Genomic DNA, 22656 nt, shown 5'->3' with positions numbered 1-22656 from the left:
ATGCCGCCATCCTTCTGTGGTGTATTCTACCCTTTGGAGAAGCTATATGAACCAGACAGTACCAACTGTCACCCCTTGGTATGCCACTTGAGCCATGAGCAGAACGAACACCCCTGTCTGCTGAACCGTTACCACACATTCTGTGCCAGTTGTCTGCGTGGCAGGGCCATGGAAGGCCAACTCTCCTGCCGCCACTGTGGGTAAGAAAGCTTGTTTTCTTATGACTGCATTACAGCAGCTTGGAAACATAAAATGGGTCATTCCATTGATTTATTGGATGGCATGATATATGTATTTTAATTTCATATGGACCTTTGCTTTATCAAATCAATGACCAACTCAGGGGCCTTGTGCTTTGAGTGTACGCCCGGAGATTGGAACGTTGGGGGTCGAGTCATGTACACCCGGTCGAGTCATGTACACTGAAAGATATCTAGGTCCTGACACTGAAATATATCTAAGTCCTAGGGGATTATCTGGGGGAAATGAACAGCTGCAGTGTAAATCTTGCCTTTGTTTCATCCTGGCTGGCATGGAGCACAGCGTGGTCCTAGAAACCTGGCAACTTTCAGTGAGAAGATAAAGAGAATTTGAATGATTGATCCCTCTGGGCTTAGGTGAAGTTCATTGCTGTGACCTCCAGGGCTAGATTATGTAATGGTGTTGTCATTATGTAGTACTGTAGATATGGATATGTTAATGTCAGTGCTAACTAGTTTAGATGAGATTGTGGTGGTATTTCCAGGATGCATATTCGTTTATTTTGCCTGAGTCACATGAAGCTCAACATGACATACAGTTGAAGTCAGAAGTTTACATACACTTAGGTTGGAGTCATTAAAACTAGTTTTTCAACCACTCCACAAATTTATTGTTAACAAACGATAGTTTTGGCAAGTGGGTTAGGACATCTGCTTTATGCAAGACCCAAGTAATTTTTCCAACAATTGTTTACAGACAGATTATTTCACTTATAATTCACTGTATCACAATTCCAGTGGGTCAGAAGTTTACATACACTAAGTTGACTGCATTTAAACAGCTTGGAACATTCCAGAAAAGGATGTCATGGCTTTAGAAGGTTCTGATAGGCTAATTGACATCATTTGAGTCAATTGGAGGTGTACCTGTAGATGTATTTCAAGGCCTACCTTCAAACTCAGTGCCTCTTTGCTTGACATCATGGGAAAATCAAAAGAAATCAGCAAAGTCTGGTTCATCCTTGGGAGCAATTTCCAAACGCCTGAAGGTACCGTTCATCTGTACAAACAATAGTATGCAAGTATAAACACCATGGGAACACGCAGCCGTCATACCGCTCAGGAAGGAGACACGTTCTGTCTCCTAGAGATGAACGTACTTTGGTGCAAAAAGTACAAATCAACCCAGAACAACAGCAAAGGACCTTGTGAAGATGCTGGAGGAAACAGGTACAAATGTATCTATATCCACAGTAAAACGAGTCCTATATCGACATAACCTGAAAGGCCGCTCAGCAAGGAAGAAGCCAGACTACGGTTTGCAACTGCACATGGGGACAAAGATCGTACTTTTTGGAGAAATATCCTCTGGTCTGATGAAACAAAAATAGAGCTGTTTGCCCATAATGACCATTGTTATGTTTGGAGGAAAAGGGGGGTTGCTTGCAAGCCGAAGAACACCATCCCAACCGTGAAGCATGGGGGTGGCAGCATCATGATGTGGGGGTGCTTTGCTGCAGGAGGGACTGGTGCACTTCACAAAATAGATGGCATCATGAGGAAGGAAAATTATGTGGATATATTGAAGCAACATCTCAAGACATCAGTCAGGAAGTTAAAGCTTGGTCGCAAATGGGTCTTCCAAATGGACAATGACCCCAAGCATACTTCCAAAGTTGTGGTAAAATGGCTTAAGGACAATAAAGTCAAGGTATTGGAGTGGCCATCCCAAAGCCCTGACCACAATCCTATAGAACATTTGTGGGCAGAACTTAAAAAGCGTGTGCGAGCAAGGAGGCCTACAAACCTGACTCAGTTACACCAGCTCTGTCAGGAGGAATAGGCCAAAATTCTCCCAACTTATTGTGGGAAGCTTGTGGAAGGCTACCCGAAATGGTTGACCCAAGTTAAACAATTTAAAGGCAATGCTACCAAATACAAATTGAGTGTATGTAAATTTCTGACCCACTGGGAATGTGTAGAAAGAAATAAAAGCTGAAATAAATCATTCTCTCTACTATTATTCTGACATTTCACATTCTTAAAATAAAGTGGTGATCCTAACTGACCTAAGACAAGGAATTTTAACTAGGATTAAATGTCAGGAATTGTGAAAAACTGAGTTTAAATGTATTTGGCTAAGGTGTATGTGAACTTCCGACTTCAACTGTAACTAACTTACTGACATGGATATTACATGCTCTGTAATATAGGCTGTGTTACGTTCTTCCCTTGGGTGTAGTCTGAGGAGACGTAAATGCCTGTGACTACGCACACAAGGTAAACTAGATGGATGGGAAAGAAATGTGGGGTGTAATGAACTAAAATAACCAGACAACAACCAGAACTCAATGTTCTATATCGTGGAGCTCCGCCCCATAGGGGAGCTCTGCTCCTAATGGTTTACCCTCTGCCCTAAGGCAGCAGCAGCCTGAGACAAAATTATGCACACACCTACAGCCAATAGGAGTACAGGTGTCCCTATATGAGGGGACGCTTCCCCTCAATCAGCCTCCCTTTTTCTTCAGCGACTGGATGACTAGACTGAAGAGCCAAGAAGAGACGAAGCACGAAGACTCAGGACGAAAACGCCGTTGATATTCCAGTCATCAACGTCGTCTAAATGAGCACACCGGGTGATTTCCCCCCCCCCCAAAAGCTCTTTTCAGAGCTCAGTGCAGATGCACCTCCATGGCGGCCGGTGACCACCACGACTTATGTTTCGTGTGTTTGGGATCCCAGCATGCCAAGGAGGGCGTCTGCAGTCCCCCGAATTGCGCCTCCTGCGCCCTCCTTTCTTTAAAGGAGAGGAAGCAGCGTTGGGCGTTTTTCAGGGAGGACATCCCCCTTGAGGATGTGTTGTCGATACTAGCCTCTGCTTCAGAGGCGTCGTCCGACGGCGCAGACTCGGGGGAAGATGGGGATTTTGAGGAAGGGTCTGGCATTCCAATGGAACAGTCGGACCCCGTCCCTCATACTTTCAAGCCCCCCTTTCCTCTGGAGAGCGAGAGGGCTTGTAGTCCCTATAGCGAAGGGGATACGAGCTCTGAGAGATCAGAAGCTCTCTCTTTCGCTGCAGCCTCTCTGAGAGCGGATTTTCCGGGTCTCATTGAGAGAGCTGCTCAACGGCTGGCAATAAGCCTGCCCCCTCTTCCCTCCGCACCGGAGGTTGATATGATGGAGGGCGGTCCTTATTCCAGGCCGAGGAAGGCGGCAGAGCCAGTGGCTCCTGCCATGCCTTCTTTGGCTAGGTACGTTGGAGGCTCGTGGGAGGCACCTTTAGCGGCGCGTTCGCCTGTAAAAGCGTATCTCCCATTCACGAGAGTGGAAGGAAGGTTCCAGGGTCAGGGGATCCCCAGGTTAGAGAGCGCCATGGCGGCGTATCTCGTACCGGGTTCGAGCCCTTGGCCCTCTTTCAAGAAGGCCACGTTGCCATCCCAGAAGGACCGACTCACAGCGTCGCTGTTGGAGAAGTCTTTTGGGTTGGGAGCCCAAGCTGTAGCAGCAGCTAACAACATTGCCCTCTTGGCGGCCTCTCTGTCCCGTTTAACCACGGGTAAGACAGAGATGGCACCAGAGGAGGTGGAGGAGGCGTCCAGGATTTCTGGCGCCATACTCCACCTTACACAGGCGTCCGCAGTCTGCGCGCGACACCTCTGGTTGTCTTTGACTTCCATGAAAGAGGCAGACAGGACGTCTCTCTTGAACGCCCCCCTCTCTGACGACGGCCTGTTTGGGGTCGTCAGAGAGGCGACGGAGCGTTTTTCGAAGTTGGAGGAGGAGAAGAGGCAGTTGGCCAAGCACCTGCCGTTGGCAGGACGACTCGGCCCCCCTCCTCCCCAAAGGCCATCTACCTCCGCCCCTCTAAGTAGACCGGGATCTACGACGAGGCGGCGTAATCGGCGTCATCCGGCGGCCACGAGCAGCAAGGGAGCGGGCTCGGCCCTCCCAGCAGCTACTGTAGCCCCACTACAGCCGGCGAGGGAGGTGACGAGGACGCCGACCTGGCCCTCCAAGAGAGGCAAGAGGAGACGTACGTGACGGGACGCGGGGGAGAGGATGGAGGACGCATCGATGGTGTCGAACGCGCCCACTGTCCCCCCCCCCACCCTTCGGTTGAAGGGACGGGTGCTGATGTAAATGCTTTTGTTGATGTGTTTAATAAAGAGTTGGCTCCACCTGACTTTGTCAAAAAATTGCCTCTTTTCCATAATACGTCCGAGAGCGTTCAAATCTCACCCTCTCTTCCTTACCACTCTAAGAGCCGTTCAGCCCACCGAGGGTGCGTTGCTGAACAGGCACTAAGAGTAGGTATCCAGAAGCAGTGGCGGCTCCTGAAAAAATTCTCAGGAGGGGCAATTTTTCTGATGATTTAGGTGACCTACACACATTTTAAAAAAGATATGTCCAGCAACAACATGAAGACAGGGGCAGCATATAAATCAATACCAGAAGCATTTATTGACTGATCTGGGGAGATGGATTCCAGTTTCTGTGACAGATTATAAATAATCTCTGATGCCTTTGTTATATTAGCTTTTGGTTGAATGTACTGTCGTAGTAAATATATAATGTTATAGCTTGGTCTGACTAAAATCTTGTGCATGACCCATTTTGTGTTGGGCGTTTGTTTTCAATCAATGCTGTTCCTATCCTATAACAATGGACAAAAGAGTCATATCTTGTCAGCCTTGTCAGCAGGTGGCCAAGGACAACACCCACGCCATAGGTCTCTCAGTTCTTCCAACTCACGAGTTCTTGCTCTGAGGACACACACACACACACACACACACACATCATCACTGATAACACACACACACACACATCATCACTGTTAAACACACACACACACACACACACAAAAATCCCCTCTCTTTAGGCTGAACATTTGAAGACAGAGAACCCGACTCAGAGCCAATGCAACAGTGGAGGGGACCTCGCCCAACTCATCAGGACCAATCAGAAGATCAGAACTACTAGATTCAACCTACATCATTTATTGTATAAAATGTCTGCACACAATGTTTTCGGGGCTCTCTTCAGATAGCTCCCTAAGAGTTTGACGAACGAGTCCGTGCACTCGATTCCAGATATCTTTACCTCTGAATAAACTGCCTTTATTATACCATATCCACCCTGTCCAAAGTCTCTACTTGGTCTCAGTTCTCCAGTAAACTTGTGATTATCAACAGTACACAACGGTAACAAACAATTGGGGGAACTCACGGGGCAGATAGTAAGGTCGCAGTGACACAGAAAGCAGTTCAATGTCGGGGGTACAGAGTCGCTCTCTTACCAGGATCGATCTGTGACTGTCAGATCGCGGTCCGCTCTGACCAGGGTGAAGCCGGCCGGCTCCACTTCTCCGGGACTCTGTCATCCAGCCAAGTCTCCCAGCTGTATTGGATTCCGCTGCCAGCAGCGTTTTCATTATTTAGTCCGTTCGTAGCGGGTATGTACACGATCAACAAGATCAGTCCAAAACCCACCACTGGAAATCCATGGTTGGCAGAATGTTTGTAAACTAAGTGTACAAATTAAAAACATAAAATAACGCCACTAAGTGTACAAATTAAAAACATAAGATAACGCCACACTGCAGGTCGCAACAGAGACGCTGCTAGCCGCTATTTTCTTAGTTACGTTCATGGTTACGTCACGTATGACGAAAGCGCGTAAGTGCAAGCCCACAGACACCCATAGAGATTGTATTGAAAGCTTTGAAATTTGAAAAAAATAGATTTTACATGACAGGCTATGAGAGACTTCTGGGCGATTTTCAACCTGACTGAAATCGCCCCAAAAACGGGCGGGGCCATTTGAAGCACGACTTTAGCCTGATTTGACATTTAGTGGCAGTCAGATCAGATTACAACACTGATAACTACTGTTGCCGTGATATAATTGATTAGAAAAAAAATCCCTTCCTTTTCCCGTTTGGCAGTGCGTCGCCCATATCGCCCTATTGAACAGGCCGTCCCTGTCCAGAAGACCTCAATCAGGTCGTCACATCACACTTCACGTATAAGAAGTGCTTTACATAGAAGGCAGCAGTCCCGGTCAGATTCTGACATGAGGACGCAGCCGCTATTTGGGGATGGCGCACTAGTACAGACTAAGGTCTCCACTAGTACGAGCCAGACCCATGCTGCGTTCACGGAGGGCCCGATTACCGCGGTCACCAAGGTGCCCAGAGTATCGGCGCCCCCAGGCATTGTAACACAGCAGCTATCTGGGGACGGCGCATTATCGCAGACCAAGGTCTCGGTTAATGCGATTCAGACCCATGCTACGTTCACGGAGGGCAGGATTACTAGCGTTATGGGTGTAACCAAAGTATCCGCTCCCCTGACAGAACGAGCCAGTACTCACCACACTGAGCGTGAATCAACCCACCAGGGGTGCAGAGTTGAACACACACAGAAGGTGAAAGTTAAAAAGGTATCAAGGCGCCGTCTTGTTTTACCTCATAGAGACCTCATACTACAGACTTCTAGGAGTACTGTAGTGAAGGGCTCTGATAGCGAATTGCAGTCACCTAAGATGACGCAATCGCTCGCTGGGGATGGTGCCCTGCCGCAGGCTGTGGCCTCGGTCAGCGCAATTCAGACCCGCGATGCGTTCAAGGAGGGCAGGAATACGACAGTTACGGGTTTAACTGACGTCCCTACTCCTCTTTCTTTCTCAGAACGCATTTCCTCTCCCTTTCACGGGAGGCCCACCTTGGGCTGTTCCACCACTTCAATGTCGGGGAACAGTGGCGGTAAGGGCCATAGAGGAATACAGGTCCTTCCTACTGGATGCACCACAGCTTCGCGCCCAGCCACTTTCTCTGCATTGCTGGCAGTTGCGAAGAAGCTGCACCCTCTCACGCTGGCTAGAACAGACGTTGCAGAAGGGTTATGCTCTCCAATTCCACCGGACCCCACCCCCGTTCAGGGGAGTGGTGGAGACGGTGATGAAGACGCCAGACAAAGTGGCCGCTCTGATGACAGAGATTACGGAACTTTTGGCGAAGGAGGCGGTGACAGTAGTTCCCCGGGAGCAAAGGAACAAAGGGCTATATTTGCCTTATTTCCTAGTGCCCAAAAAGACGGGAGGAGTGAGGCCGATTTTGGATTCACGCATTCTCAACGAGAGCATAACCAAACGGCCCTTCCGAATGCTAACGACAAAACGCCTGCTGGAATGTGTCCAGAAAGGGGATTTTTGTACGAGCATAGACCTAAAGGACGCGTACTTTCATGTGCCGGTTCAGCCGCGTCACAGGAAGTTTCTGTGGTTCGCCTTTCAAGGGGTGGCGTGCGAATACACGAGGATGCCATTTGGGTATGCCCTGGCACCTCGCACATTTTCCAAGTGTGTGGAGGCGGCATTGGAACCGTTGCGTCGTCAAGGAATACGGCTACTAGCCTACCTGGACGACCTACTGGTTCTCGCCCCGTCAGCAGAGCTGGTGATCACTCACACAACACAGACAGTGATGCATCTCACAAGTCTGGGGTTTGCTGTGAATTGGAAAAAGAGCGCGCCCTGGCCCACTCATCAGATTGTCTACCTGGGGATACAGCTAGACACTGTGAGGATGAGGGCTCGAATTTCGGACCCCCGAAGGGTAGCCTTGTTGCTAGCCCTAAGGAAGTGTCGTCCGGATCACACGGTAACGGCGCTGTCGATCATGTCACTTTTGGGTCTCATGTCGTCAGCCCACTCTGTGGTTCCGCTGGGACTCCTGCACATGCGCAGGATGCAGCGATGGTTCGCCTAACTAAGACTAGACCCATTGCGTCAACGTCATCGGTTGGTGGTGGTTCCCCTCTCGCTCAGTGCAGACCTAAACTATTGGAGAAACTCGCGCGTTCTCACGCACGGAGTCCCGATAGGAAAGGTGTCCTCTCACATCCCAGTATTCACGGATGCGTCCCTGACGGGATGGGGAGGGACATGTCAGACACAAGCGATAGGAGGTGTGTGGCCTCAATCAGGTCGTCACATCAACCTCCTGGAGTTGGAAACGGTTCGACTGGTTCTGACCCACTTCGCGTCTACCCTTCGGGGTCGCGATGTGCTGGTCTGGTCAGACAACCGGACCACAGTAGCCCACATAAATTGCCAGGGAGGAGTCAGGTCTCCTGCTCTCCATCGGGCGGCAGAGGAATTGTGGCTGTGGGCTCACGAGCACCTTCGCTCATTGAGAGCAGCACACATTCCGGGCTACTTGAACGTAGGAGCAGACCTCATGTCAAGAGGGGGTCCTCGAGACGACGAGTGGTGTCTGCATCCAGACATTGTTCTCCAGATTTGGGAACAATTCGGGAGAGCCGAGGTGGACCTATTCGCGTCACGCGTGAACGCGCAATGTCCTCTGTGGTTCTCTCTGAGGGAACAGGACGAACCGCCACTGGGAAGGGACGCCTTTGCGCACCAACCGTGGCCGAGAGTTCTCCTGTATGCATTCCCTCCGCTGTCCTGCATTCTCCCACTGCTAGCCAGGGTGAGGTCAGGGGGGCTGTCAGTGATACTGATAGCACCCGATCGCCCGGGGGCTCTGTGGTTTGCGGAGATGAGTCAGATGTTGATTGCGCCACCTTGGCCAATTCCACATCGACGGGACGCGTTGTCTCAGGCGGCTGGCACGATAGGGAAATTGCCCATAATCGGCCAACCACTGAAGGCCTGGCTGCTGAGAGGGACAGGCTAGAGCGCCGTGGGTTATCTGATGCGGTGATCAGGACCATACAGGGTTCACGTGCCAGTTCCACTTCTAAGATGTATGCCAGTAGATGGAACGTGTTTTCACGATGGTGTGTCACACAAAGTGTGGACCCCATGAGCTGTCAGGTGGAGAGTATTCTCTCTTTTCTGCAGCTCATGTTTGATAAGCAAAAATCGCCTGCCACGATTAGAGTGTTTGCAGCAGCGATTTCAGCTTGTCATGAGGGTTTTGGCAGAGACAATGTCTTTAGTCACCCTCTAGTGAAACGCTTCCTATTAGGAACGCGGCGACTTAGGCCAACACCTAGAGTCACGCTTCCTCAGTGGGATTTGGCTTTGGTACTCGAAGCGCTATGTAAGTCGCCGTTCGAGCCATTGAATCAAATACCCCTCAAGATGCTGTCTATCAAGACAGCACTGTTGCTCGCTTTGACTACAGCTAAGCGGGTCAGTGATTTGTGTGCTTTTTCGACGAGACCTGACTGCCTGGCCATCAATGGTGACCTGAGCAGAGCAGTGTTATGTCCTAACCCGGCATTTGTGCCGAAGGTTATTAAGAGTTCATATAGGTCACAGACCGTGGAGCTGTGGGCTTTTTCTCCTCCTCCTCATAGAGAGAGGAGTGAGGAAAAGCTCCATCGCCTGTGCCCGGTACGCGCTTTGGCGTGTTACGTCGAGCGCACAGCAGCGATTAGGTCATCGCCTCAGTTGTTTGTGTGTCACGGTGCGGCTGCACTAGGTAGACCACTTTCAAAACAGAGGCTGTCTCACTGGCTTTGCGAAGGCATTGAGACAGCTTATGAGGTAGCAGGGCGGCAATTGCCTCAGGGTATCAGAGCTCACTCCACTCGTGGAGTAGCGGCTTCTACTGCCCTTTTTAGAGGAACGGGAGTAGAGGATATCTGTAGAGCAGCATCCTGGTCGACGCCGTCTCCATTTATCCGTTTCTATCTCTTAGATATGTCTTCCAATTCTCTGGCTCGATCTGTACTCAGCGTGGCTGAAGGGAGATCTTGAGCAAGAAGGAGCGGAGAAGCAGGACTGTGGACACAGGTTTCCATCAGGTCCGCTTTTGGTTAGGAAGACGTGTCTTTAACAGATGTGTTTTCTAACTCTTTGGCTCGGTCTGTACTCAGCATAGCTGAAGGGAGATCTAGAGCTAGGAAGAGAGGGAAAAGCAGGACTATGGACTGGGTTTCCATCAGGTCCGCTTTGGATGAGAAAACATATTTTGTGGCATGAATCCTGACTGACAAGCTCAGTACAGTAGAGGCATGCGTGGATTAACAGAATATGAGGTCATCTATCTGCTCGTTCAGTTAGTATGACTCATGTTTTGTTCCTGCCCACTAATCTCTGGGATTCCATTGAGTGAGTGAGGCGGTCTACCGCGTTCATAATGTAGAGTGACATTTGATGTCATTCCATTAGTGGTCGGTAGTGTTTTCACAGGATATTGAGGCACATCTATCTGCTAGTACAGATTAGTATGGCTTCTATTCTGGTGATCTGCCCACTAGTCATTGGCATTGCCATTGGACTAGGTGGGGCGGGTCTTTTAACCGATGACGCGGTATATTGTGACGCCCGTAGGGGTTTTTAGTTGCAGTACTGCGTGACTCGGTTACAGCCATTGCTGGGCCTGACTTTCTCGTTTTGATGGGAAGTGTTAGGCTCGGCAGGGAGTACATTTTGGAGCGCTACGCTCCGCCTTAAACCATTAGGAGCAGAGCTCCCCTATGGGGCGGAGCTCCACGATATAGAACGATTAGTTACCAGAGTGTAACTCCAGTTCTATGAGTGGAGCGGAGCCCCATAGGACTTAAGGCCCTGCCGACCCTCTCTAGTCTCGCTGAAGAAACATATCTCGGGAGGCTGATTGAGGGGAAGCGTCCCCTCTTATAGGGACACCTGTACTCCTATTGGCTGTAGGTGTGTGCATAATTTTGTCTCAGGCTGCTGCTGCCTTAGGGCAGAGGGTAAACCATTAGGAGCAGAGCTCCCCTATGGGGCTCCGCTCCACTCATAGAACTGGAGTTACACTCCGGTAACTAATCGTTAGCCCTCGGGGGACGTTTAGTAAGGTACTTAAACAAAATATTCAACACCCATAAAGAAACAGTAAGAAAACAAAACATCAAACAAACCAGAGAAGGGAATATTTGGGAACGGGGTCCAGGTAATGAAAATAAACCAAAGGTCCCTTCTCTTCTACACACCTAATCCTTCCTATCACTCTAAACCCTAATCCACTTTCCTACCTGTTTACCAAAAATACAGGGGTGACACCCGCCCGGCTAACCTAGTGTGTAAAACAATGGGTTATCTACGTGTGAATGTACACCCATGGGCAGATCTACCTTTCCCATCTCCAGGACCTAGGTAGGGTGGAGTACATCAGGAGGACCGGCTGGAACACAAACAAAGATAAATTAAAATAACCAAATCCTCAAACAGCCAAACAAAAAGTTCTCCCTCTCGAGCTCACACGGCAAACAGGTATACTCTCGTCAATCAGCTACAGCTGCCAGGACTCTGTAAGTAGCTAAATGTGTTGGATCCTATTTGTGTATCATCTTGTTATCAAAAGGACAATTTGGTATTTACAGTAGTATGGCCTCAACGACTATAGGGTTTATGTAGCCACTCATTGGTTGTTTAGGTATAGACAACAGTCAATTGTTGAAGCCCTAAGTGTGTTACCCCAGGAGGCCCGCCTGCTCCAGTTTCTGGTGGATAACTCTTCTGACTGCGCGGAGACTGTTCAGTGTTCCAACTGTGATCTGGAGTGCAACATTTCTTTTCACAAACACAGGCTTAGTTCATACCTGTAGTTTCTGTCTGCAGTACAAGCTTTTTATCTTTTTGTGGTCTTGCGTGTGTTGACAGAATGTGGATGCAATGTATTATTGCAACACTTGTAGCCAGCTGCTGTGTGGAGCTTGCAGGGAAACAACTCACAAGGCCAAGATGCTCTCCAGCCACGATATCGTCTCCCTTGCTAAGCGCACGATGGAGGCCCACAAAATGTGTGGTGTGTTAAAACTCAGATCTTCTTCAATCTTAAAGTGTTACTTACCCCTTTAAAAACAGCTAGATATATTTTATGGATAAACTAGCAGGTGCACAGAAAATGTTGGTGAAAATGTTGGTGAAATCCAAGCTCAAATTCTCTGTTCTCTGAGATTCCATTGTAATGTCTGTATGTCTGTCTGTCTGATCATGACTGTCTGTCTGCCCACAGCCCTCCACGATGAGCTAGCTGCACATCATGTTCTCCACAGAGAAGTCCATGCTGTCGATCAACTGTTTCAGAGATATTACAGTCAGCTCCTATCCCTAATATTTTATCATTTAAATAATTAAATAATCAACCATTAAGCAATTAAAACTGTGTGTGTGTCATTCAGCATGAGCAGAGCCCACTGCATTGACATTGAGACAGCGTATATGCAAAGCTGTGAAAGGCTGGACCAAGCCGTCATAGTGAGTGCATTCTCCTAATTATAACTCTATTACCTACTTGTTCGATATTGCTGTAGGACAGGCATCATCAACTAGATTCAGCTGTGGGACGATTTTTCCTTGAGCGGATGAGCCAGAACATAATAAAAAATAATTTGTAGACTGCAAATTGACCGCAAGAAGCCTAAACAAATATAATATTTGACTAAAACATAATCATTTCAAACCTTTTCCAGCATGATGGAGCACCTTGCCATGAGGCAAAAGTGATAACTATGTGGCTTGGGGAACAAAACATCGAAATTTTGGGTCCATGGCCAGGAAACTCCCCAGACCTTAATCTCATTTAGAACTTGTGGTCGATCCTCAAGAGGCGGGTGGACAAACAAAAACCCACAAATTCTGACAAACTCCAAGCATTGATTATGCAAGAATGGGCTGCCATCAGTCAGGATGTGGCCCAGAAGCTAATTGACAGCATGCCAGGGCGGATTGCAGAGGTCTTGAAAAAGAAGGGTCAACACTGCAAATATTGACTCTTTGCATAAACTTAATGTAATTGTCAATAAAAGCCTTTGACACTTATGGAAAGCTTGTAATTATACTTCAGTATAACATAGTAACATCTGACAAAAATATCTCATAACACTGAAGCAGCGAACTTTGTGAAGACCAATACTTGTGTCATTCTCAACTTTTGACCACGACTGTACACTATACAGTGTATTCGGAAAGTATTCAGACCCCTCGACTTTTCCACATTTTGTTACGTTACAGCCTTATTCTAAAATTGATTAAATTGTTTTCCCCCTCATCAATCTACACACAATACCCCATAATGACAAAGCAAAAACAGGTTTTTAGACATTTTTGCAAATGTAAAAAGAAAAAGAAAAACGGAAATATCGCATTTACATAAGTATTCAGACCCTTTACTCAGTATTTTGTTGAAGCACCTTTGGCAGCGATTACAGCTTCGAGTCTTCTTGGGTATGACGCTACAAGCTTGGCACACCTGTATTTGGGGAGTTTCTCCCATTCTTCTCTGCAGATCCTCTCAAGCTCTGTCAGGTTGGATGGGGAGCGTCGCTGCACAGCTATTTTCAGGTCTCTCCAGAGCTGTTCAATCAGGTTGAAATCCGGGCTCTGGCTGGGCCACTCAAGGACATTCAGAGACTTGTCCCGAAGCCACTACTGCGTTGTCTTGGCTGTGTGCTTAGGGTCGTTGTCTTGGTGGAAGGTGAACCTTCGCCCCAGTCTGAGATCCTGAGCGCTCTGGAGCAGGATTTCATCAAGGATCTCTCTGTACTTTGCTCCGTTAATCTTTTCCTCGATCCTGACTAGTCTCCCAGTCCCTGCCGCTGAAGAACATCCCCACAGCATGATGCTGTCACCACCGTGCTTCACCGTAGGGATGGTGCCAGGTTTCCTCCAGACGTGACACTTGGCATTCAATCTTGGTTTCATCAGACCAGAGCATCTCGTCTGAGTCCTTAAGGTGCCTTTTGGCAAACTCCAAGCGGGCTGTCATGTGCCTTTTACTGAGGAATGGCTTCCGTCTGGCCACTCTACCATAAAGGCCTGATTGGAGGAGTGCTGCAGAGATGGTTGTCCTTCTGGGAGGTTCTCCCATCTCCACAGAGGAACTCTGGAGCTCTGTCAGAGTGACCATCGGGTTCTTGGTCACCTCAGTGACCAAGGCCCTTCTCCCCTGATTGCTCGTGTGGCCGGGTGGCCAGCTCTTGGAAGAGTCTTGGTGGTACCAAACTTATTCCACTTAAGAATGATGGAGGACACTGTTTTCTTGGGGACCAATGCTGCAGACATTTTTTGGTACCCTTCCCCAGATCTGTGCCTCGACACAATCTTGTCTCGGAGCTCTACGGACAATTCCTTCAACCTCATGGCTTGGTTTTTGCTCTGACTTGCACTGTCAACTGTGGGACCTTATATAGACAGGTGTGTGCCTTTCCAAATCATGTCCAATCAATTTAATTTACCACAGGTGGACTCCAGGGTGGGGTGTTGTCCAGTGCCCTCTCATGGTGTGACCCCTGACTCCTAGGCGGTGAAGGAGCTCCAGACATCGGCCAGAATCCTGCTGAAGGCCATGATCGAGGCAGTCTGAGAGAATGTGGATGAGGAGGAGAGCGCAATCAGCACTATTTTCAACAACGTGCAGGTGAACTGACACAGTCATCGTCCATTTTGAAAAACTGCTCCCCGGGAGCTGATGACGTGGACATTACAGACGCTCTTATCCAGAGCAACTTACAGTTAGTGTGTGCATACATTTTCATACTGGCCCCCCATGGGAATCGAACCCACAACCCTGGCGTCGCAAACGCCATGCTCTACCAACTGAGCTACAGAGGGCCACATTAGGTTAAGAGGGCCACATGGATTAAGGCAGCCCCCCGCACCTCTCTGATTCAGAGGGGTTGGGTTAAATGCGGAAAACTGTTGTGCAATTTCCTTCTATTTTCTCAATCAATCAATGTTGTCGTTGTTTTGTTTATGCAGTTCCAAAAATGTGTTTAAATTTTACCACAAGGTGTCACTCTTCAAGTCCTATCTCCAAAAGTAGCCTAAGGTTCAATACCTTGCACAACATTATATTAGAGCAACATTTGATTGAATTATACTGGATACAGTTGTAATGCTCAAGTAGTGCTTTTCATTTACAAACTTAACTGAGAGGAAATTTACGTAAATTAGTTTTGGTTGGGAAAGTATTCATAAGAGTACAGTTAATTTCATCTTGAGAGATTTGCAATGCAATTAAATGACCCAGATAATATCGTCCTCTTTTGAAGGAAAAACTGGCAGAAAGAAAAAAAGATTATCCTGAAAGCAGTGCAAAGGTGAACATTTATTTTGCTTCATGCTACCTTGCTTGAAAATCATGTTTATCATGTAGCCCTAATGTGTAGCCTATGCTCAGAGAAACTGTGAAATATTTGACATTTACCTGTCATTGTTTGAATGGGCCATCCAAATAGAGATTCATCCTCAATGGTTGCCTCTAGCCATTAAAAATCACTATAAACTCAATTAACTCTCAAAGCAGGAAGTCTTGCCACAGACAGACGGGTGCGTCTCAAATGCCAACATATTCCCTTTATAGTGCACTACTTTTGACCAGAAGTAGCGCACTATATAGGAAATAGTGTGACATTTGGGTGCACAAGACTTCCTGTTTTGAGAGTTCATTAGAGTGTTCAAAACCCAGAGATATTGAACAGCCTAATGGCTCGTCTAATGCCTGCCTAATATGTATCCTATTCCACATTTATATATAGATCCTACTGGGAGATTAAGGTATCCATGGCAGCAGACCAATATAGATAAAATCCAAATGAATAATAATGTGTCAGGACCAGCTACATCAGGCTTGCCTGGCAACACTTTCAACCCAGTAGTAAATGAGAACAGCTGTCTCATCTGGCTGCACTCTTACCCACTCTCCAGGTAATGTCCTGTCTATGGTATGCCTGTTTATCCTGGAGTTGTGATACATGTTGCCTATTTTTAGAATGTCTTATTCACAGTGCCCGACTGTATTTGTAATCCTAATGGATGTTCCATCTTGAGCAGGTGTAATATAATCAACTCAAGCCAATGTTCTCCTCCACCTTGCCCTTCCCTTCTCTACGATCATCTGGTCACTTGTTCAGCCTTCCTAAATTCAGCTAACAAGTTTGAGTTTCTTGATATGTAAGTAGAGTGTAGTATGATGCATTAAGCCCAATATGTTTCTATGAATCCAGAAGGGCACAAACCAAACTGTGAGTCATATTTCACCCCTACCATAAAGAAATTGTGCAGACCTACACGCTCAAAGGGAAAATGTAATCAGCTTGTTACTGATGTTCCCAATGAGTGAAACTTCAACATTCAAGACAGTATGCTTATACTTTCCAAATATGCTCTTGTCGTGTTCTGAAATAGTCAGCAGAAAATGAGGACACCCCTACTTGATGTGCAAAATGTTATGTCAATATATTTATTTGTTCATTGTTTTGTGTAACTGTCCCTCTGTCTCCTCAGCCTGTAGTCATCCCTGTCCGTGCCCTGCCACTCCCCTGCCATCAGTGACATGTCCCTGGGTTCATCCGTGGTGCGGAAGCCCACCGCAATATCATCACCAAGGTCCTCCTGGTAGAGAGTGGGGAGACTCCCGTTTACCGAGCACTGTCGCAACTATGAGAACAGCTGCAGGGTGAGTGAGCTTCGACAACACTTTACTGTACAACTCTGATACGCATTGTTACGACATTACTGAGGGCTTTCACAGCCAATCACAGTGTTTTTGTATGTGTATTTGAAATACGTGTCATGAAAAGACCTTCCTGTGTTTTCCTTACTGTGTCCAGACGCTGCAGACATCCATTCAGCAGCTGAAGGACTAGGTGCAGGAGACCCACAGGGATCTGACCAAGCACCCCTCCCTCATCAAGACAGACACCATGGGAGACATCCTGGATACCTCCGTGCAGATGGACAGACATATCTCCTGCAGTGGAACTCATGAGGGCCATGTTTGAGGAGGTGGGAATCACCAAAGCAATGAGGATTCTGGAAAAGTATTCAGACAACACTGTTTATAAATGTAACCCAGCTCTCCTTTTAAGGCTCATCTCCATCCTGTTATCCTTCCCCTATGTCTGGGAGGAGACCTTTCAAAGGGTTGCAAATTAACAGGAAATCTATGAAGGTAAAGGGGATTTTGTTTTTCTGTTAGATGTGAGATAGATATGGTCAAGTTGGTGTTTTATATACTGCATGTGTCCATTCAGTTTTCTGCCCAGCTTCACGATCTGATGCAGTCAAGGCAAGAGAACAGCTACCTGACCACCATCGCCAGGCAAATTGGCCCCTGCATCCGATCCATCGCCAAGGTGAAGGAACGCCTTGAACCCAGGTACTGGAGCACAGCCACTATAACTACATATCACAAACTACAACAATGTTTTGACTAACAAGTTACTCTGGCAAATGTACAATTTACTCTGACGAGGGTCCCCGACTGAAATGTTTGTTTCTATCATGGTGACTGTGCAAGACATGGTGTTCCATGAAGTATTCTCTATTCAATGTTCCCACAGACTGAACGAGCCTAAGGAGCTGAAAGATGACCGTACAGAGGACATGCTGAAGATCTATGAGGACACCACTATGGCCACAGATACTAAACAAACCATTTTAACAACACTGACGTAAGCTAGCTAGGAGATTACTGAATAACTTGTAGGAAGAATTGATCATTGATTTGAGTGAGAACTAACTTCTTTGATAAATCGATCAATTAAATAATTATACTTTTAGCAAAAATGTTTATTTTCAATTCACAATCTGTAGAAACAATGAGAATAGAAAGGTTCAGAACTTTTGTAAAACATCACAGTACAGTTGAAATATATATGGCAAATATAAATCCTATATGGATGGTGTTAAGAGATAGATGGGAGGTGTTGAATGGAATTGAAGGATGGGACTAATAACAACTAACAACAAATAATAACAAGATAACTAATAATGTAAGCATACTGTGTCCATAATAAGTATATATTGTAGGTTGGGAGCTTTTGTGAAAGAGCACAGTTAAAAAGATATGGCATATAGAAGCAAACCGGATGGACATCATGAAAATGATCGGAGAGGTTGAGAGTAGAAGAAGTTCAGGAGAAAAAACAAACAAAATATAATTATTGTAAAATTGACTGTGTCCATAAAATGTAGATGGTAAATATAAGCTAGAAGTAGAGGCCTAAGCATTGTTGTTCACTAATTTACTCCAAGTAGGGAAAGGGTGGAATAACAACAAAAAAAGAACAACAAAAAAATCCAGAAAACGCACGTAAAAAATGTTATAAATTGATTTGCATTTTAATGAGGGAAATAAGTATTTGACCCCCTCTCAATCAGACATTTTTCTGCCTCCCAGGTGTCTTTTATACAGGTAACGAGCTGAGATTAGGAGCACACTCTTAAAGGGAGTGCTCCTAATTTCAGTTTGTTACCTGTATAAAAAGACACCTGTCCACAGAAGCAATCAATCAATCAGATTCCAAACTCTCCACAATGACCAAGACCAAAGAGCTCTCCAAGGATGTCAGGGACAAGATTATAGACCTACACAAGGCTGGAATGGGCTACAAGACCATCGCCAAGCAGCTTGGTGAGAAGGTGACAACAGTTGGTGCGATTATTCGCAAATCGAAGAAACACAAAATAACTGTCAATCTCCCTCAGCCTGGGGCTCCATGCAAGATCTCACCTCGTGGAGTTGCAGTGATCATGAGAACGGTGAGGAATCAGCCCAGAACTACACAGGATTTTGTCAATGATCTCAAGGCAGCTGGGACCATAGTCACCAAGAAAACAATTGGTAACACACTACGCCGTGAAGGACTAAAATCCTGCAGCGCCCGCAAGGTCCCCCTGCTCAAGAAAGCACATATACATGCCCGTCTGAAGTTTGTCAATGAACATCTGAATGATTCAGAGGAGAACTGGGTGAAATTGTTGTGGTCAGATGAGACCAAAATGGAGCTCTTTGGCATCAACTCAACTCGCCGTGTTTGGAGGAGGAGGAATGCTGCCTATGACCCCAAGAAAACCATCCCCACCGTCAAACATGGAGATGGAAACATTATGCTTTGGGGGTGTTTTTCTGCTAAGGGGACAGGACAACTTCACCGCATCAAAGGGACGATGGACGGGGCCATGTACCCTCAAATCTTGGGTGAGAACCTCCTTCCCTCAGCCAGGGCATTGAAAATGGGTCGTGGATGGGTATTCCAGCATGACAATGACCCAAAACACACGGCCAAGGCAACAAAGGAGTGGCTCAAGAAGAAGCACATTAAGGTCCTGGAGTGGCCTAGCCAGTCTCCAGACCTTAATCTAATAGAACATCTGTGGAGGGAGCTGAAGGTTCGAGTTGCCAAACATCAGCCTCGAAACCTTAATGACTTGGAGAAGATCTGCAAAGAGGAGTGGGACAAAATCCCTCCTGAGATGTGTGCAAACCTGGTGGCCAACTACAAGAAACGTCTGACCTCTGTGATTGCCAACAAGGGTTTTGCCACCAAGTACTAAGTCATGTTTTGCAGAGGGGTCAAATACTTATTTTCCTAATTAAAATGCAAATCAATTTATAAAATTTTTGACATGTTTTTCCCGGATATTTTTGTTGTTATTCTGTCTCTCACTGTTCAAATAAACCTACCATTAAAATTATAGACTGATCATTTCTTTGTCAGTGGGCAAACGTACAAAATCAGCAGGGGATCAAATACTTTTTTCCCTCACTGTATGTATGTGTGTATGTATGTGTGTATAAGAATGTGTATGTTTACAGTGGGGAGAACAAGTATTTGATACACTGCCGATTTTGCAGGTTTTCCTACTTACAAAGCATGTAGAGGTCTGTAATTTTTATCATAGGTACACTTAAACTGTGAGAGACGGAATCTAAAACAAAAATCCAGAAAATCACATTGTATGATTTTTAAGTAATTAATTTGCATTTTATTGCATGACATAAGTATTTGATCACCTACCAACCAGTAAGAATTCCGGCTCTCACAGACCTGTTAGTTTTTCTTTAAGAAGCCCTCCTGTTCTCCACTCATTACCTGTATTAACTGCACCTGTTTGAACTCGTTACCTGTATAAAAGACATCTGTCCACACACTCAATCAAACAGACTCCAACCTCTCCACAATGGCCAAGACCAGAGAGCTGTGTAAGGACATCAGGAATAAAATTGTAGACCTGCACAAGGCTGGGATGGGCTACAGGACAATAGGCAAGCAGTTTGGCGAGAAGGCAACAACTGTTGGCGCAATTATTAGAAAATGGAAGAAGTTCAAGATGACGGTCAATCACCCTCGGTCTGGGGCTCCATGCAAGATTTCAAGTCGTGGGGCATCAATGATCATGAGGAAGGTGAGGGATCAGCCCAGAACTACACGGCAGGACCTGGTCAATGACCTGAAGAGAGCTGGGACCACAGTCTCAAAGAAAACCATTAGTAACACACTACGCCGTCATGGATTAAAATCCTGCAGCGCACGCAAGGTCCCCCTGCTCAAGCCAGCGCATGTCCAGGCCCGTCTGAAGTTTGCCAATGACCATCTGGATGATCCAGAGGAGGAATGGGAGAAGGTAATGTGGTCTGATGAGACAAAAATAGAGCTTTTTGGTCTAAACTCCACTCGCCGTGTTTGGAGGAAGAAGAAGGATGAGTACAACCCCAAGAACACCATCCTAACCGTGAAGCATGGAGGTGGAAACATCATTCTTTGGGGATGCTTTTCTGCAAAGGGGACAGGACGACTGCACCGTATTGAGGTGAGGATGGATGGGGCCATGTATCGAGAGATCTTGGCCAACAACCTCCTTCCCTCAGTAAGAGCATTGAAGATGGGTCGTGGCTGCGTCTTCCAGCATGACAACGACCCAAAACACACAGCCAGGGCAACTAAGGAGTGGCTCCGTAAGAAGCATCTCAAGGTCCTGGAGTGGCCTAGCCAGTCTCCAGACCTGAACCAAATAGAAAATCTTTGGAGGGAGCTGAAAGTCCGTATTGCCCACACGGGGGGACCTAGTGAATGACCTGCAGAGAGCTGGGACCAAAGTAACAAAGCCTACCATCAGTAACACACTACGCCGCCAGGGACTCAAATCCTGCAGTGCCAGACATGTCCCCCTGCTTAAGCCAGTACATGTCCAGGCCCGTCTGAAGTTTGCTAGAGTGCATTTGGATGATCCAGAAGAGGATTGGGAGAATGTCATATGGTCAGATGAAACCAAAATATAACTTTTTGGTAAAAACTCAACTCGTCGTGTTTGGAGGACAAAGAATGCTGAGTTGCATCCAAAGAACACCATACCTACTGTGAAGCATGGGGGTGGAAACATCATGCTTTGGGGCTGTTTTTCTGCAAAGGGACCAGGATGACTGATCCGTGTAAAGGAAAGAATGAATTGGGCCATGTATCGTGAGATTTTGAGTGAAAACCTCCTTCCATCAGCAAGGGCATTGAAGATGAAACGTGGCTGGGTCTTTCAGCATGACAATGATCCCAAACACACCGCCCGGGCAACGAAGGAGTGGCTTCGTAAGAAGCATTTCAAGGTCCTGGAGTGGCCTAGCCAGTCTCCAGATCTCAAGTTGAAAGTCTGTGTTGCCCAGCGACAGCCCCAAAACATCACTGCTCTAAAGGAGATCTGCATGGAGGAATGGACCAAAATACCAGCAACAGTGTGAAGACTTACAGAAAACGTTTGACCTGTGTCATTGCCAACAAAGGGTATATAACAAAGTATTGAGAAACTTTTGTTATTGACCAAATACTTATTTTCCACCATAATTTGCAAATAAATTCATTAAAAATCCTACAATGTGATTTTCTGGATTTTTTTCTTCTCATTTTGTCTGTCATAGTTGACGTGTACCTATGATGAAAATTACAGGCCTCTCTCATCTTTTTAAGTGGGAGAACTTGCACAATTGGTGGCTGACTAAATACTTTTTTCCCCCACTGTATGATAAAAATTACAGACCTCTACATGCTTTGTAAGTAGGAAAACCTGCAAAATCGGCAGTGTATCAAATACTTGTTCTCCCCACTGTATGTGTATATATATATATATATATATATATATATATATATATATATATATATACATGGGGGATTGGAAGTGATGCAGACAATTACAATCTATCTGCAATATTAAGCTGATCGACAAAAAGAAAAAGAGAAAGAAAAAAACATATTTGTTAAACCTCAACCTTTATGCTTTACCTCAACAGAAATGACCTGACCTGTACCACAGATGATAACCACACTCTCAGCAACCTCTCTGACGAGGCTGCCCTCAAGAACAAGAATCTACTGGGCCAGGGAAGCAGAAGAACACAGAGATAGCCATTTGGAAGATGTCTCCCTAAGCAACTGGATGGGGTCACGAGACTTCTTCAGTGTTCACCCATGATTTATGTAAATGTATTGAATATAACATTTAAATGTTTCTAACATTATCCATATTAGGACTACAGTGGCAACATGAAAGAAAACCTAATGAGAGGAAGAAAATTTTCTTAGGATAAACTTTTTATTTTATTTCACAGGACAATGGTGTTCAATCAATTCAGAAAATTTCAGTCAAGTGAATAAAAGTAAATCAACCAAGAGATAGATAAGTATTCCCTCTGCATGATACATTTACATTACCTGTAGTAAACTGCAGTATTTGTTATACT

The 22656-nt window shown here is 46.3% G+C and overlaps 1 pseudogene across 1 annotated transcript; it reads left to right on the top strand.

Annotated features, from left to right (window-relative positions):
• On the top strand, positions 1 to 22344 carry LOC311149876 (RING finger protein 207-like; annotated as a pseudogene). Its single transcript has 12 exons — positions 1 to 200; positions 11584 to 11716; positions 11805 to 11951; positions 12178 to 12251; positions 12335 to 12401; positions 14446 to 14562; positions 15197 to 15244; positions 16438 to 16602; positions 16757 to 16931; positions 17180 to 17304; positions 17489 to 17599; positions 22207 to 22344. The product of its transcript is annotated as an RING finger protein 207-like (transcript).
• The last annotated feature ends 312 nt before the right edge of the window (positions 22345 to 22656 follow it).

This window comes from Coregonus lavaretus (assembly GCF_964263955.1).
Source record: "Coregonus lavaretus genome assembly, chromosome: 22".
In the NCBI taxonomy this organism is placed as follows: Eukaryota; Metazoa; Chordata; class Actinopteri; order Salmoniformes; family Salmonidae; genus Coregonus; species Coregonus lavaretus.
The sequence above is the reverse complement of the archived record's forward strand: the minus strand, read 5'-3'. Positions and strand labels throughout refer to the sequence as shown.